Raw genomic sequence first — 9,436 nt, 5'->3', positions numbered from 1 at the left:
CAGCCAATTATATGGTAGCAACAAAACTAAAACTGCTGATGGGATTTTCATCCACAACCATCTCTAGGGTTTACAGAGAATGGTCCGAAAAAAGAGAAACTATCCAGTGAGCGGCAATTCTGTGGGCACAAATGCCTTTTTGATGCCAGAGGTCAGAGGAAAATGGCCAGACTGGTTTGAGCTGATAGAAGGGCAAAAGTAACTCAAATAACCACTCGTTACAACCGAGGTATGCAGAAGAGCAACTCTGAACGCACAACACGTCCAACCTTGAGGCGGATGGGCTACAGCAGCACAAGACCACACAGGTTGCCACTCCTGTCAGCTAAGAACAGGAAACTGAGGCTACAATTTGCACAGGCTCACCAAAATTGGACAATAGAAGATTTTAAAAACATTGCCGTGTCTGATGAGTCTCGATTTCTGCTGCAACATTCGGATGGTAGGGTCAGAATTTGTCGTCAGCAAGATGACGTTCTTGGCACACTTTGGGTCTATTGTACCAATTGAGTATTGTGTCATTGCCACAGCCTACCTGAGTATTGTTGCTGACTATGTCCATCCCTTTATGACCACAATGTACCCATCTTCTGATGACTACTTCCAGCAGGATAACGTGCCATGTCATTAAGCGTGAATCATCTCAGACTGGTTTCTTGAACATGACAATGAGTTCACTGTACTCAAATGGCCTCCACAGTCAACAGAGCTCAATCCAAGAGAGCACCTTTGGGATGTTGGAGATTTGCATCATCGATGTGCAGCCAACAAATCTGCAGCAACTGCGGGATGTTATCATGTCAATATGGACCAAAATATCTGAGGAATATTCTGAAAACCCAAAAAGTGCATGAAAAAATAACTATTTAATTACATTTCACCTTAAATTTACTTTAAATTTGACTTTTTTTCAGTATAGTATTGTGTAATGACCATAAAACAACACTGAGCATTAACCCAGCTTCTCTTAACCTCCCAGGATGCCTCGCAAGATCAGAAGATGTCAAATCCTCAGAGCGGAGTCCTTGGAAAATGTGGAAAAACACCAGGAGAGCTTCATACATCCCTGACACTTTCCTTTCAAACACACATACAGTACATATGCCCCCCCACACACACATACACAAGCCGAGAAGAAAGCAATACCTGCCAGAGGAGCCTCTTTATCTTGCACGTGTCTGTTGAGGACAAGAAGCTGGCAGATACGAGAGCTTCAGCGAGCGGGCAGCGAGTGACAGGCTCCCAGCACAGCCTTGTATGGAAGTGGTTGAGGGAGAAGACAACGATAAGCAACAACCCAACTATGCTGTCCATGTTTAGAGGCACTCACCAGGCCCAGCAGGCCAGAGACAATGCCTGTTTCTGTTAAATTTAGACAGGTTATCGGCCAACGCTCCTCCGCCTAGACAGTCTCTTACTGCACCGCAGGGAATACAGAGGTGAGTCTGTTGCATTGATCACTTTTGGGGGATCTAAAGATGTTAGAGGATATTGTTTTATTGTGTGAATGGCTTATTGGAAGGTTTAACGACTCGATATGTTAAGCCCGTTATGTGCTGTAATGGTTTTGATTCAATTGGATTGTTTCCGTGTAAAATGTCTTAAATTTCTGATTGAATTAATTAGAAGTACAAAAAATTGGTATGTTTTTTTATATCCCATGGATTTTTTTTTTATAAAAATGGAATAGTTAGTTGGACAAAATTAATTGACAAACAATTTTCACTTGTTACACCAAAAAATAAAAGATTTGTTGGATTTACTGATTTTTTTAAGGTGACTGGTTGCAAACAATTTATATAGGCTGAATTTTAACACGCAAATTAAGTTACGAATTAAGTTACTGCTTAAATTACAAAATTTAATTTATTTGTTAAAATTCAGCCCATATAAATTGTTTGCAACCAGTCACCTTAAAAAAATCCAATGAATCTTTTTTTTCAGAGTACCTTCATTTAAAAAAAAAACATTTTTTTTTTTGCTGTTTGTTCAATCTTCTTTTTTAAAATGAGCTGAAACAACTCAATTCCTGATGTTTTTTTGGGGACAACATAACTGTTTTTTGCTCAACTTACTTAAAACCATTAAGTTAACTTAATTGATTTGCACTGAGACAACATGAAAGGATTGTGAGGAACCCCAATCCCAACAATTCCAAAGCTAAACATTGGATTTGGTAAATAAATGAACAAATTTTCACCAATTGGTTGACCATTTGAAACTATAACATAATCTAGCGTATAGGTTGAATCAAATGATTATAATATCTGCAATATCAGCATAGGCTCATCATGTGCCTTTTAGTGAGTTTAAATTCCATGGGAAATTTACTATCTTTTAAGTTTATCTAGGGTGTCTAAATAGCATAATGTAATTATGTGTCACATTAATCTCTCAAAATGATAATAATAGATAGAATACTAGGCAAGGCAAGTTTATTTAAATAGCAAATTTTAGACACAATGGTAATTCAAAGTGCTTTACATAAACAACATAAAAAGAAACAAGAAAATAAAATAATTAAAAGAATTAAAACATATTAAAATGTTTTAAAACAGGTTTTAAATAAATGAAAACGAAAAGAAAGACATAATAGTGCGATCTGTTGGACGTAGCAATGTGCTCATTCAGTAATGACACAGCTAAACAGATGTGTTTTCAGTCTTGATTTGAATGTACCTTATGGAGCACATCTGAATACTGGTGTTCATATTTTTATCAAGAAATAAACATCTTATTGAACCTATAAAAAGGTTATGTGGATGTAAAACACTTCTTCTATATAGACTAAATATGAATTAAAGACATTTTTGTGTCAACTGGATGACATATAATATACAGTTGAATTTTTGTTCTTTTTTTGTAGAGCAAGTAAATTTTCACAGTATGTCTGATAATATTTTTCTTCTGGAGAAAGTCTTAATTGTTTTATTTATGCTATAATAAAAGCAGTTTTACATTTTTAATGAATCATTTTAAGGTCAAAATTATTTGCCCATTTAAGCAATTTTTTTTCCCACTGTCTACAGAACAAACCATCATTACACAATAACTTGCCTAATTACCCTAACCTGCCTAGTTAACCTAATTAACCTAGTTAAGCCTTTAAATGTAAAAATTTCTTGTCGAATATAATTTACTGTCATCATGGCAAAGATAAAATAAATCAGTTATTAGAAATGAGTTATTAAAACTATTATATTTAGAAATGTGTTGAAAAAATCTTCTCTCCGCTAAACAGAAATTGGGGAAAAAATAAACAGGGGGCTAATAATTCAGGGGGCTAATAATTCTGACTTCAACTGTATATACTGACCTTATTAAAAGGTCTAATATAATAAGTGATCATACAATATTGCATTATTTTTAAAGGACAATATATTTCAGAAATTAAATTGCTCCACTGAATAATTTTTGACCCAGAAATACGTAAAATACTATAGAATGTTTTTATTAGTGCATTTTTCATGTTTTAAATATAGTTTCATGATCATTTATAGTTGTTCTCAATTTACTCTTTATGTTAAAAACATTAATGACTGTGCTTGGAAGTAATATTATTGCGATGACAGTGTGTTCTGAGCTTTGAAATTCATTCGATCTGTTTTTGCATTTAAATGCGTCAGCTACGTATAACATTAAATATATGATACCTACAAATCTGCATACAAAACAAACAGAGCAAAAGTATGCAAGAAACAGAAAAGCCACATGATGTGTGATTCAAACTATTTCTACCAAACCTTCAGTCTAGTAATTTGCCACAGCTCATACATGCTGGTTATGATCTCATGTCAACAAGTCTGTGACTGCAGTCCATCCACCACATCCCCATGAGCAAGTGACAACATGCTGTTCCTTACATGTTTATTTATTAGTTTTATGGTGCAGAGGTTATGTTAGCCAGGTCAGACATGAGCGGCAGGCATGGATGTGGAAAACAGATCATCTTACAGAGCGAATAAGACTTCGGTGATGTAAAGCTGACCACAACAGCCAAAGCGTCCAGATGTAAAGTTTACAGCAAGTTGCTTCTGGGGTGGCTCAGTGGTTAGCACTGTCACCTCATAGCAAGAAGGTTGCTGGTTTGAGTCCCGGCTGAGCCAGTTGGCATTTCTGTGTGGAATGTTTCCTCTGGGTGCTCCGGTTTCCCTCACAGTTCAAAGACATACGCTATAGGTGAACTGTGTAAATAAAATTGTGTGTGTGTGTGAATGCTAGTGTGTTATGGGTGTTTCCCTGTACTAGGTTGCAACTAAAAGGGCATCCGCTGCATTAAAATATATGCTGGCATATTTGGGGATTCATTCCACTGTGGCAACCCCTGATAAATAAGGGACTAAGCCAAAGGAAATTGATTGAATGAATGAATGTTTGCTTTTGGATGAGAAGATGAAGAATTTCAAGATGTGCTGAAAGACTATATGAAAATGTGGAGTAATTAGTTTTTGAATATTATATTTGTTTGGATGTGTGCTGAACTTATAAATATGCAGTTTTAAGGATCAAATATGTATTTTGATGGATAAAATGGATAAATGATTGAGCTTTCTAACGATTTGGAGTTAGTCTTGGTGAATTAGGCTGCTGTGATTTGATAAAAAATACATTAAAAGCAGTGATGTTTAAAATTAGAGTTGCAAATTGAAAGAATAGTTTATTATGTTTGACCTTAATTGATGAGAATGTTTGGTCACACTTTATTTTGATGGTCCGTTTGTTGAATTTAAGTTTCATTGCATCTACATGCCAACTTATTCTCATTAGGTTATAAGTAGACTGTTAGAATTGGGGTTAGGGTTAGTGTAAGTTGACGTACTTGCAAATATTCAGTAAAATACAAATAGTCAGTTAAATGTCTGTTGAAGGAGCACTATCAGTCTACTAATACTCAAATGGACCATCAAAATAAAGTGTTACCCAATGTTTTAGAGTCATGTGATCTTTCAAATATCATTATAATATGATGATTTGGTGCTCAAGAAATGTTGCTCAATATTGTGTTCAACACATGTTGTCCAGCGTAATATTTTTGAAGAAAAAACATGACACAACATTCAAGTTTTAACGTTAAAATAAAGATTTATGTACATGGAAATGGACTTTTCTCAATAAAAGCAAAACAAGATTGACATTAATAATGGAAGGATCATTATTAATAAATGAGCACTAATAATAAGTAAATAGCAAAAGCAAATTATCATGTGATTTGTAAAAGGCTGCTAAAAATGAAATATTTAAAATTTACTTTTTATTTATTATATATATATATATATTTTTTTCTAATACTTAGGGCGACGCAGTGGCGCAGTAGGTAGTGCTGTTGCCTCAAAGCAAGAAGGTCGCTGGTTCGAGCCTCGGCTAGGTCAGTTGTCGTTTCTGTGTGGATTTTGCATGTTCTCCCTGCGTTTGCGTGGGTTTCCTCCGGGTGCTCCGGTTTCCCCCACAGTCCAAAGACATGCGGTACAGGTGAATTGGGTAGGCTAAATTGTCCGTAGTGAATGAGTGTGTGTGGATGTTTCCCAGAGATGGGTTGCGGCTGGAAGGGTATCCGCTGCGTAAAACAAATGCTGGATAAGTTGGCGGTTCATTCCGCTGTGGCGACCCCAGATTAATAAAGGGACTAAGCCGACAAGAAAATGAATGAATGAATTTTAATACTTAACAATATTCATGTTTTTGCTGTATTTTTTTTCATTTTCACCTAATAAATTCTGCTATGGCGATTATAAGACACACACACATTAATAATATTTATATTTTGATTAATATTAAAAATATAATAAGGTAACACTTTATTTTGATGGTCCATTTGAGCATTAGTAGACTGTCTGCTTAATATCTGTTGATACAACTCTTTCAACAGACATTTAACTGACTATAAGAAACTTAGCAAGTACATGTCAACTTGTCTACATGTCAACCCCAACCCCAACCTAACAGTCTACTTATAATCTAATGATAATTAGTTGGCATGTCGATGCAATGCAACTTAAACTCAACAAACAGACCATCAAATTAAAGTGTGACCCATAATAATAATAATAATAATCATAATAATAATAGAAACAGTTTTAAACTTTAATAAATTGATTCACATGCAGATTTTTATCTTAATGTCTTGCATGTGCATTTATCCAATATTTAATCTTAAGTCACAACACCAATTAACCACAAACTGTCTCCATCCTGTATAATCTCCAAGATCTCCAAGATAGCTTCTATATAGCGAAAGCATATATTTGCATTTCCTTTGGCTCGTGTTTGCTTCTGGCTTCCTGTATGACTATGCAAGACTGCATTCATATAGTGCACACATGCATATATTTGCATTCACATTGCTTTGCGTCTGTTTCTGTCTAGAGAGCCATCAGCAAAGCACAATAAGAAACATGATTCAAATTAATGGAGGCCCTTCAGGTCACATTGGTCTAACGCAGGGAGACACATCACGACAGAGATCACGTCACTGGCAAATGTGACCTGGCATGCCATAACACTGACTCAAGATAGGGCACAAAAGTGTCTTTTCCACAGTTGCAGTTCGGTGATGAACACAGACAGCGAGCTGCACGGCACAGCTCTGAACTAATGCATTTAACAGCACACATCCTAAATACTGCAGGATAGAAAAGCTTACTGAAGATAAGCAAACAATGTAAAGGTCATAATATATTATTGTCTTTATAAGTACACTGAAAAACATGATCAATTGGATTTACTAACTTTTTTAAGGTAAGTGGTTGCAAACAATTTATATGGGCTGAATTTAAACAAACAAATAATGTTGAACGATACTAAATTTAAATTGTTTGCAACCACTTACCTTTAAAAAGATGATTAATTCTAATTAATATTTTTTTCAATGTACTTCTAAAGACAATAATATATATTATGACCACTAGCCTGTTGCTTATCTTCAGTAATTATGCCAGATTTTAAATCCAATAAAAACAAATTTCAGTGTAAATGATGTATAGTTATGTTTAATATATATATATATATATATATATATATATATATATATATATATATATATATATATATATATATATATATATATATAATTATGAATAAATATTACATCTCATTTTTCTTTCTTTTTTAGTTTTACACAGTTAAAAAAATTAGATTGGTCAAAAACAGTCAAAATAGGACAAATGAGCTCATGAATGGGACAAATTCTGGACCTTTGTCAGTGACCGAACCACCCGAACTCCCCCCTGGCTACAGGCCTGCAATATATGAAAGCAGAGCAGAGAAAGCAATTGCTTGCCTGGTGAGAAGCAATTGCTTTAAAGTAGCAATAACAAAGTTTCTCCCAGTAAATGAAGAAATGTGTAGATTTATGTTTTACCTGAAAGTTAGAAAAACGTTTGTGTTTTCTTTCTCAATTATGACTTGAGGTGTGCTTTCAATCAGGGAGCGGAAATGGAAATTATAGCCAAATGTGGACTGAATGCACAATTCAGTGCAATGTGGAATAGCCTATTATTATATTTGCCAGCTTAATAAAGTTATTAAAGATAAAACGTAAATAAAAACAACTTCACAGAGACATTGGAAACAATATGAATAGAGATGTCGTTATAGCCTACGCTTTTTTACTATTAGCCTACATTGTGAAAAAATCCTGGTTGCCTTAATTTTTTAAGCTGAATCAAATTAACCTTATGAGACCATTGAACTTATATTATGTTAAACTGACTTAAAACAGCTTGTGTAACTTATAAAATTGAGTTATAACATGATTCCCAGCAAGCATTTTTTATAAGATGTCTAATAGGTGTCTAAACATAGTCGTCTTGGCTAAAACAAGGCTAAATTTGGGCTGTCAGTGAAAATCTAATATTGACGTCTAAGAATAGGCCAAAATTATACTAGTCATCAAATAAACAGAAATGAATCAATACACGTATTAAGTTTATCTAATCTGTCTATTTAACGACTAGTCTAGTTTTGGGCTATTTTTAGATGTCTATTAGATTTTTACTGAGAGCCCAAGTTTAGCATTCCTTTAGCCAAGCTGTCTACGTTTAGACGTCTATTAGACGTCTATTAAACACAAAGTTAGCTGGTTTAAGTTACAATGAACTACTAAAATTGAACAATGAACAAAATAAAGATATGCTGTCTTATTGATCCATATATTTTTTACAGTGTATAGCCAACGATCAGAAAATGCGAAACTACATATTTATATAAAATAATATAAACTATTAGGCATATAAAATGCATTTATATGATAAATATGGGACTAATTATATTTTTAAATAGTCTAATAGCCTAATTTGTCTGAGAATTATGATAATAAATTCCATTTATTATCGTTTATTAACATTTAAAATATTTGATCACAATATTAGGCTAAATATGTCTCTGAAAATGCCTTAAGAGGAATTGAAAAATTGTTGCTTTTAAATGGCAATTTGAGATGTATGCGCTCTCAGTGTTATCAGCTCATGGGGGTCTGGCTTGAAGCCACCGTACTGTCCGAGCACAGCCTCCCCTCCTCCGGTCAGACAGGCGAATTCGTACGGAAATCGGAAAATGTGCTTGGAGCACTAAGCAAAAAGTAGCCTACAACTCTCCAGCGCACACTGTCCGTCCTCGTGCAGCTCTGAATGAAGCGCGTGTCTCTCACGCAGCTCCCGTTACCGGAGTGATTCAACTACTGGAGGATGAGAGTGAACGGTCGCGGTACTTTGCAAATGAACGCTGCCGGTAAACGGTCCTGTTGACTGAGATTGTTTTGCGGGAATCTCTGAGCGTCTTTACCACAGCTGTATCTACATGTGGCGGCTTTCACATCACCTCAGCATTTCGCTTTAGAAGGTACATCTTGATGTATTTTGACTTTATTTAACAGACTGCTTTGGTGTGTGTGTGTGCGTGTGTGTGTGTGTGTGTGTGTGTGTAAATATATAGTATATAGTGTGAATTATATATGTGAGACCGGAGGGTAAATTCACATTAATCCGTTTTTTCTGTAATCTTGCAGACAAATGAATCATGTTTGAGTGCAGAGAGTTCAAACCCAGTTCATTAGATCTTTAGTGCTTCTTTGCATTCAGAAGTAGTCTTCTACTTCATTTATTACTGCTATTTAGTAATTTACGAGTGTATCTTTTTGTTATTATGAGAGAGAAAGTTCATGCCTAAATTAACTAATGGTGTACTGGTTTAAGATATTCACACAAATTTGTCAAACCCATAAACTGGTGTTGGATTTATTTAGTTGGTGAACAAATTGATCTTCCATTATATCCAGCTAAATTTGCATAAAAAAAACTATAGCCCACCCTAACAAGACTGACCAGCTAATGCATTATTTTTGGATAGATTAAACTGTTGTTTTTTAAGGTTAATGTGTTGCGTTTAAGTTTACATGCATATTTTGTCCAGCGGTAACAGCCATTGTGAGAAGATGATGTGT

The 9,436-nt window shown here is 34.8% G+C and overlaps 1 protein-coding gene across 4 annotated transcripts in view; it reads left to right on the top strand.

Annotated features, from left to right (window-relative positions):
• Positions 1-8,549: 8,549 nt before the first annotated feature.
• Positions 8,550-9,436, top strand: part of slc8a1a (solute carrier family 8 member 1a) — a 71,911-nt gene continuing 71,024 nt past the window's right edge. For all 4 annotated transcript variants that reach the window (XM_056468240.1, XM_056468239.1, XM_056468238.1 and 1 more), the window contains exon 1: positions 8,550-8,835. The gene's annotated coding sequence lies outside the window, so the exon portion shown is untranslated. The remainder of the gene's footprint in view (positions 8,836-9,436) is intronic.

The sequence above is a fragment of the Danio aesculapii genome, chromosome 11 (assembly GCF_903798145.1).
Source record: "Danio aesculapii chromosome 11, fDanAes4.1, whole genome shotgun sequence".
NCBI lineage: Eukaryota > Metazoa > Chordata > Actinopteri > Cypriniformes > Danionidae > Danio > Danio aesculapii.
This window is presented reverse-complemented; position numbering and strand designations above follow the sequence as displayed.